The following is a 9,729-nucleotide window of genomic DNA, read 5'->3' as shown; positions in this document are numbered from 1 at the left end:
GATCCCTCAATGCTTGCTCTTCAGTCCTTTGTGAAATGCGGGAGCCAATTCTGGATACAACACTCTAATTCTGGACTCACTAAGTGAAAGTTCTGCTGGGGACCCCTGTTTTTATCTATCTATCCGATCTGTCTGTTTGGTTAGATACAGCACAGAACAGGCCATTTCACCCTTTAAATGATACCAGCAACACCTGATTTTAACTCTAACCTAATCACACAGCAATTTACAATGACCTGCTGATTGGTATGTCTTTGGACTGTGGGAGGAAACCAGATCACCTGGGAAAACCCACACATTCCATGGGAAGGATGTACAGAGACTCCTTATGGAGGTCATTGGAATTTAACTCTGAGCTCTGATGCCCAAGCTGTAATAGCTTTGTGCTAACCACTACTCTACTGTGACACCCAATGAGGGGAATGAGTTTTGCGCTGAATGTCTCTTATAGAAGCACAGGTTCCCATGTGTTCTGCTAACTATTCTCCAGATGTGCTCTGAACCTTCAAACATCTCAACAGCACCCAAAGTCCTTCTGTTCCTACATACTTCAGAACAGTGCCTTTCTTCAACCCCTCCCCCATTAAAGAGTATCACCTCACACTTGCACATGCCCTGTATCTCTCTGCCAATTCCGCCTTCTCCTCTGTCCAGCTGCAATCGTCGGGCATCATTCTCACTTTCCCACAGCTCCAGGCTTGGAATCATCAGCACAGTTAGAATATTTCCTCAGTTTTCCAATATTCTGGGTCATTTCTGTGTGTCAGGGAAAGCGGTGGGGCTGCCTCTGGTCTTCTGGTGCACCTGCCGACCTCCTGTCAAAAGACCACTTATCACAAGATGCTGTCAGATGGACAATTCACTGAGACTCCAACCCTCCTATTTTCTGAGGCTCAGTTTATTAATATGGTATCTTACTGAACCTGCTTTTGAAACTCATGTGGGTATTATTACTCACCCTCCCTTCACAATCACTATTACCCCCATTATCACTATTACTCACACTCCCTTCATTATACTGTGAAGCTCCTGCAATTCATTCCTTAGTCAACAGGCAAAATGTGCAGGGGGTGATGGAGCACCAAACCACTATGGTCGCTGACACCTCCTCATAGGCTGGGATCAGACTGGGGGCTCCTTTGGACAACTGGTGGTAGCACATTCATCATGGCATACGTTCAGCCAGGTCAGAGTCACAATATTAATCGGAGTGGTCCCAGATCCCACCCGTGTTTTACTGACTTCTGACAAGGGATCCAGACCTGGCTGAAGGATTCCAGGGTTCAGCTGGCTTGGAAATTGAGATCTCACAGAGCAAAGAAAATAATCTGTTGAAACTGGAGTTATTTAACTAACTAGGTCATCACGTGAGCTGTTTTTCTAGGTGAAGATAATATATCTTCGAATATATTGTAATATCCAGGTAAGTAGTTAATCATCTAATTATCTAAAAGATTAATCTCAGATCTGCTCCAGGGAGATTCCATAGGCTCAGGCAGTAAGGGAGGATGGATGATGTAAACTCAGGTCCTCAGGGCAACTGTGGACAGTTGTTTGCTGGCAGAACTTGAGCATTTCTCTGCATGGTGACTCCTATGGTCCATGGGCTGGCCACTGTAGGATTCAGACAGAGGGAGATCCAAGATGTGGATGGACTGAGAACAGGAGCAGGATTGAGGTATATATCGTCCCACCATGCACGATGTTCTAGCTGATCAACAGCCCTTCTACATTCCATACCCCTCCACCATCAGTGACTTATCCTCCACAGCTTTCCAGAGTAGAGAATTTCAGAGATCCAGAATCCTCTGCCTGAAGAAATTCTTCCTTGTCAAAAATGGCCAGGCACTTATTGTGAAGCTATTATCCGTATCTGCAGATACCCCGCTTGGGGAAAATGTGACCTCAACACTCACCCCTGTCAATTCTCTGTCACCTCTTGTCCTTCCAAACTCCAGGGTTTTTGACCCATTTGGCTCCACCTCCCTTCATATTGCCAATGCCTTCAGACCAGCCAGTGACCTTTCCGTTCACCTCTGCAATGGAAGCCCATCCTTCTGTAAATCCAGAGACCAGAACCATGCACAGTTCTCCAGATGTGGCCACACTAATACCATGGAACATCACTTCCTGCTTTAAGGCTCTAAACCACTCCCAGTAAAGGCTGAAATTCCATCGACCTCTCAGATTGCTTGCTGGTCCTGTAGACTAATTATCATGTACTGAGACCCCATATCACTTGAGTTCATGGGAGAAAGAGGCGGTAAGTTACTGGACAGTAGTCCCTGTTGAGGGCAATGATTTACTTACTTTCACTGAAGTTCAAATTTCAAAGTAAATTTAATATCAAAGTATATATATGTCACCATATACAATTCTGAAATCAATTTTCTTGCAGGCATTTAAAGTAAGACCATAAGACATAGGAGCAGAATTAGGCCATTCAGCCCATCGAGTCTCTGCCATTCCATCATGGCTGATCCCGGGTCGCACTCAATCCCATAGACCTGCCTTCTTGCCATTCCCTTTGATGCCCTGACTGATCAGGAAATGATCAACTTCTGCCTTAAATATATCCATGGATTTGCCTCCACCACAGTCTGTGGCAGAGCATTCCACAAATTTATTCCTCTTTAGCTAAAAAAATTCCTCCTTACCTCTGTTCTAAAGCATTGCATTGCATTGCCCCTCAATTTTGAGGCTGTATACTCTAGTTCTTGATACTCCAGCACAGAAAACATCCTCTCCACATCCACCCTATCTAGGCCTTTCAACATTCAGTAGGTTTCAATGAGAACCCCTGCATTCTTCTAAATTAGAGCGAGTACAGAGCTAAACGCTCTGTCAAACGCTCCTCATATGTTAACTTTCTTTCCCAGGATCATCCTGGTGAACCTCCTCTGGACTCTCTCCAATGATAACACATCCTTTCTGAGATATGGAGCCCAAACTGTTGATGATACTCCAAGTGCGGCCTGACTCGTGCCCTATATAGATTCAGCATTACCTCCTTGCTTTTATATTCTATTCTCCTTTGTGAAGGACCAGGGTAAGCATAAAACTGGGAGAGCAGGTAAAGGTGAAAAAAAATAGGGGTTTTATTTACCCAAAATGTTTACAAATTCAACAGAACTGTTCTAGAGTCCAAACTTGAATCAGCTAAACAAAACAGACCTTGGTTACAACAACATAGTAAATATTCCTCAAACCACGAGACCCCACTCATCTCCAGACTGTTGGCTATAGGACACTTTAATGTGCCCATTTGATGGTGCGGCTGGTAATTTCACACCCTTGAAATAAATGGCAACATTGCATTTGCCGTCTTTACTACAGACTCAACCTTCTAGGAGTCTTGCACCTCCTAGGGACTTCTAGGTTCCTAAGTCCCCTGCTGCTCTGATGTTTGAATCTTCTCCCCATTTAGATAATAGTCCATACTACTGTTCCTTTTACCAAGATACCAGATTTCCCAACACTGTATTCCATCAGCCATTTTTTTGGCCCATTCTTCCAAAGAAATGCAATAGAATCAATGAAAAACTACACACAAAGACTGACAAACAACCAGTGTGCAAAAGAAGACAAACTGTACTAGTACAATAAATATTGAGAAGCTGAGTTGTAGGGTCCTTGAAAGCGAGTCTGTATGTTGTGGAATCAGTTCAGTGCAGAGGTGAGTGAAGTTATCCTCACTGGTTCAGAGCTTGAAGGTCATGGGGTAATAACAGTTTCTGAACTTAGTGGAGGGGCCCTAAGGCTCTACACCTCCTTCTCAATGACAGCAGCGAGAAGAGAGCTACTGGACTGCGGTCCCTGTTGAGGGTGATGGTTTAGATCAGGACAGATCTATGTGTATCCCCTGGAAAGGAAGTAATGCTGGGTAACTTGGTTTAGATGACACCCCTCAAGGGATACAGGAGATCTCAGGAAAGGCCTCTGCTGGAGGAGAGTTAGTACATGTTCTCTTGGCCAATGATCATATCCTGACATTAATATCAACCTGATGAACAGGTCATTAATCACAGGGCTATTTCTGGGGCTCTGCTGCTAGGTTTCTCTGGATTACACCGGTAGTTTAGTGAGTGTTATAGAAACGTCAATCGGCTCACTTTTTCAGGAGCCGCAGAAATATTAATACTAAAGCAAGAGGCTGGGTGAGAATATCAACGTGGTAAATCTCTCCTGTGTTTGGGGTGTTACATGCTCTCAGATCTGCCTGAACAATATGAACTTTAAATGTTCATTTTCATGCTGAGGAGCTGTGAGCTTGTGCTGAGATTCTGGCACTGCCACCGGTTTAAAGGGTCAGTACAGCATGAAGCTATTTCCAATCTGCACTCTGAGCAGGCCAAGGAGAGCAGGTCAGAAAAACAGAGTCAGATCACAGGGCTTAGAATCAGAATCAGGTTTATTATCACCAGCATGTGACGTGAAATTTGTTAACTTAGCAGCAGCAGGTCAATGCAATATATAAGCTAGCAGAAAAGACAAAAAAAATAAATAAACAAGTAAATCAATTACGTATATTGAATAGATTAAAAAATATGTGCAAAAACAGAAATGCTGTATATTATTTAAAAAGTGAGGCAGTGTCCAAGGTTTCAATGTCCATTTAGGGATCGGATGGCAGAAGGGAAGAATCTGTTTCTGAATCACTGAGTGTGTGCCTTCAGGCTTCTGTATCTCCTATCTGATGGTAACAGTGAGAAAAGGGCATGCCCTGGTGTGCCATCTGCCGGTGTTATCACTACCTTGCCCCAAACTCTGACTCATCATGAGTGAGGCTCTCTGTCCACAGGATAGGAAAAAACTGCAGGAAGTTGTAAACTCATCCAGCTGCACCATGGACACCAGCCTCCCCAGCATCCAGGACACCTTCAAAAGGCAATGCCTCAAAACAGCGGCATCCATCATTAAGAACCCCCATCAGCCAGGACATACCCTCTTCTCATTGCTTCATCATTCAGGAGGTACAGGAGCTTGAAGACACACCACTCAATGTTTCAGGAACAGCTTCTTGCCCTCCACCACTGGATTTCTGAATGGACAACGAACCTATGAACACTTCCTCAGTACTTTTCCTTCTCTTTTTGCACTGCTTACATGTTTAATTAAATGTTCTTTTTTTAAAATAAATACTTATTGTAATTTAAAGTTTGTAAAAAAGTTATTATGTATTGCACTGTACTGCTGTTGCAAAACATGTTTCACAACATATACCAGTGATAGTAAATCTGATTCTGAGATCACACAGCTCTGAACACCTCTTTACATTGCTGTGCTTCTAGAATCACTAAAGCCTCTTCACTTAGTTCTTCTCTCTGAGAAGACCACAGGATAACTCCTGAAACAGATTCCAAACAATCCTCCCTGGGTCCTCCACCAAATACATTGCCGGCGAACATTCCTCTGAAGTGAACTGGATTGCTTTAAAGGTGCCACCTAAATGCAGCATCCATGGAGGACAGACAGATTTATCACTGCAGGTCTGACTTTCAGACAAGATAGGGGAAAGGGGAGATCTGTTTCCCCTCTCCCTCATCCTGCCAAACACATTCCCAATCTTCTCTTCCTGCATCTGAAACCTTCCTTCAGTTCTGACATTGGAGCTGAAAATTTGATTCTCCTTTCCTCCCAAGCTGTGTGACCTCTGATACTCCATGGTTCTGATAACCACAGAATGCTTGCGCACTGGGACTTGTCTTCCCAGGAGTGAAGTGATCTGGGTCAGGGTTAGCATTGAGAGGGACCATCCCACTGGCAGACAAGAAGGTGTGTCATTGATGATTAATTCAATCCTGAAAACTCAAATTCAACCACTCTTTATTTAATTGTGCACAAGGAGAACAGTCTGGCCCTGTCACCAAACTGTTCTGAGGTTTGAACAAAGAAATGCCAATTTTATACAGAAATTGACCATTTGTATAGAAATATTGTCTCAATAGAAACATGGTGCATTTCAGAATCCCATCATTTGCTTATTTAAATACAAGTTATAATACATATTTCAGGTGTTAAAATAACCAATTAACTCTATATGTTAAAGGCCAATAATAATTGAGAATTAGCACGATAACTGTCCAAGAAACTTCATTTGCTTCTTTATCTTGTCCTTGTCTGCTTGGTGACCTTGGTTCCCAGGCTTGAACAGAAAGGCTGTGCAAAGGAGACAGGCACTGAAGAGTCAAATCTTACAGTGGGGGGGGGGGGGCTGTATCTCAGTCACCGGCAGCTGAGTCTTACAGCTGCAACTTAATGCAGCAAATTTAGACGATCCTTACAACCTCTCTAACTCACACTCCAATAATTCACAAATTACATTCATAACCATGCCAGGTCATTTGATCTTTGAAATGTAATCTTTGGATTGCAATAATTTAATGATTACCTAGTCCCCTTCAATCCTCTCATCTTAAGCTCTAATTAGTGATAAAACCATCAGATACTTTAATTGTGCAGAGGCTGGTTGATGGAGGTTTATCTAAAATCTACTTCAATTGGATTGAATTACACCAGTTTACAATGCTGAGGTTAAGTATGGGTTTATCCTGTCATCTAACGACCATTGACTTGTCTGTCGATTAGTTAGTTTAAGCATCATACCTACCCTTGCTATTGTAAGTCGGACAGTAACAATGCCTAGTATAGAATCATACTGAGAGATTGTGTTTCCATTCTGTGACAGTAATTTTAAATAATATTTGTATTATGCCTATTTAATTCTGTCTTAGAACTCTGTCAAGATATATTTCAGGGATTGATTTTTGTACCAAGATATTTGCACCTTCTCGTTAATACAAATATCTAATCAGTCAATCATGTGGCAGCAACTCAATGCATAAAGCATGCAGTCATGGTCATGAGGTTCAGTTGTTCAGACCACATACCAGAATAGGGAAGAAATGTGATCTAAGTGAATTTGACCGTAGAATGATTATTGCTGGTTTGAGTATCTCAGAAAATGCTGATGTCCTGGGATTTTCACACACAACAGTCTCTAGAGTTTACAGAGAATGGTGCAAAACACAAAAACAAAAGATCACCCCTTGCACAACAGTTCTGTGCCTTATTAACCTTGTTAATGAGAGGGGTCAGAGGAGAATGACCAGACTGGTTCAAGGTGACAGTAATTCCAATAACCAGGCGTTACAACAATGATGTGCAGAAGAGCACCTCCAAATGCACAACACGTTGAACCTTGAAGTGGATCAGCTACAGCAGAAGACCACACACTGGGTTCCACTCTTGTGGTCACATTATTAAGTACACTCCTGTACCTAATAAAGTGGCCACTGAATGTATAACATTCATTTAATTAAATCATATGTCATAGGTGTTGGATTGGTAAACATGAGGACATACCACAGACCACTTCAGCACCCACTGCCACACATTCAGCTTTGGTGCCTGACTGCATGACTGAAATGCCTGGGAAACTGAGATAATACCTGCACAGTTTGAGAACTGGTTAATAGACAGAACCGCTGAATGGGAATAAACATGGTGTTTCTCATTTTGGCAGGCTGAGTTACGGCGAGCTAAATCCTGGCCGCAGCTACTCATGATCCCTAGCAGTGACTCAAGGGAACTAAATACCACACAGGTAAGGAGAGAGGAGCCCCAGGAGGGCAGAGATCTGGAATCTGGAGCAAATACTGAACTACTGGAGAAACTCAGTGCGTCAAGCAGATCTGTGGAGGCAAACGGATAGTGGACATCTTGGATCAAGACCCTGAATTAGGATTAATGAAGGATCTTGAACTGAAATTTTGGCCATCCCTCGGTCTCCACAGATACTGCCTGACCTACTGTTCTTCAGCAGATTGGTGTTATCGTCATCTACATACATTTGTCGATTGTACAAAGCTAGGTGTCTCTGTAAGTACAGTGCCTATAAAAATATTCCCTGCCCCTTGGAAGTTTTCATGTTTTATTGTTTTACAACATTGAGTTACAGTCGATTTAATTCGGACAACACACATAAAATGAGGGAGGAACACAACAGGTCAGGCAGCATCTATGGAAAAAAAGTACAGTCAACATTTCGGGGTCTTGACTCAAAATGTCACCTGTTTACTCTTTTCCATAGATGCTGCCTGACCTGCTGAGTTTCTCAGGCATTTTATGTGTGTTGCTTGGATTTCCAGCATCTGCAGATTTTTTCTTGTCTATAGAACATAGAATATAGAAAACCTACAGCAAAATCCAGACTTTTCAGCCCACAAAACTGTGCCAAACATGTCCTTACTTTAGAAATTACCTATGGTTACCCATAGCCCTCTGTTTTTCTAAGCTCCATGTACCAGTCCGGGAGTCTCTTAAAAGACCCTATTGTACCCACCTCCACCACAGTCACCAGCAGCCCATTCCACACACTCACCATTCTCTGTGTAAAAAACTCACCTCTGACATCTCCTCTGTACCTGCTTCCAAGCACCTTAAAACTGTGGCCTCTCATGTTAGCCATTTCAGCCCTGGGAAAAAGCCTCTGACTATCCACACGATCAATGCCTCTCATCATCTTTGTGATTGGATTTAATTTGGCTTTTTTGACACTGATCAACAGAAAAATACTCTTTCATGTCAAAGTGAAAATAGATCTCTACTAAGTGATCTAAATAAATTACAGACATAAAACACTAAATAATTGATTGCATAAGTATTCACCTCTTTTAGTATGACAAACCAAATCATCACTAGTGCAGCCATTTGGTTTTAGAGTCACATAATTAGTTAAGCAGAGATCACTTGTTTACAGTTAAGGTGTTTCAATTGATTGTAGTAAAAATGCATCTGTCTGGAAGGTCTAACGGCTGGACAATTACCCTTACAAGTTGCAGAGGTTGAAGTTGATTGGATTAATGTGAGGGGATAGGGAAGTGATCACACTATTAAAAAATGTGTTGGAAGACTGTTAGGAACATCACAATTCTTACAGAAACATCTGCATGATGGCTGGGTTTTTATCACATTAGGAATATGGGTTTGCTGGATTATGCAATATGTCCCACTGCAGCTTTTTCGGTAACCCCCACCACCATGGTTTTGTCCAATGACTTTAGTCGAACTTAGGTTGCATGATTTAATGAAGTCCAAGGATCCTCACATGCCTGAGAGTCTGTTGGTTCATCAATATGTTAAGGAAAGTTATTGTGATACATTAACCATCTTTACTGATCGATCAAAAGATAATTTAACTGGAAATGTTGGTGTGGCTGTTTTTGTGCCTGAATTACAGGTAGCAATAAAGAAATGTCTCACTAACCATTTATCAGGATATACAGTAGAATTGGTTGCCATCATTTTGGGGTTACAGTGGGTGGAGGAAATCTGTTCTTGCAAAGTTGTGATTTGTTCAGATTCTCTTTTGGTTTTGACTTGTCTCAAAACAGGTCATTCTAGCAGTGGTCATATTTACTGCTGGAAGCTCTTCAAATTTTATTTCATATTCAAAATATTGGCTTACATATCTGCTTTTTATGGGTCCCTGCACATAGAGGTGTTGCAAGGAACAAGTTAGTTGATTGTTTGGCCAAAAATGCTGTTGAAATTTCAACTGTGGATATAGACTTAACAAATCAGAACACAAGGGGTTAGTGGGGCTAAGAATAAGGGAATAATGGCAAGACTTGTGGGATAATGGGCCTAAGCAGAGACACCCTTACAGAATACATAAAACTGTTGGATTGATGGGAGAAGGGGGTAACATAAGAAGAGATGGAATTA

Source organism: Hypanus sabinus, chromosome 21, assembly GCF_030144855.1.
Source record: "Hypanus sabinus isolate sHypSab1 chromosome 21, sHypSab1.hap1, whole genome shotgun sequence".
NCBI classification, from domain to species: Eukaryota; Metazoa; Chordata; class Chondrichthyes; order Myliobatiformes; family Dasyatidae; genus Hypanus; species Hypanus sabinus.
This window is presented reverse-complemented; position numbering follows the sequence as displayed.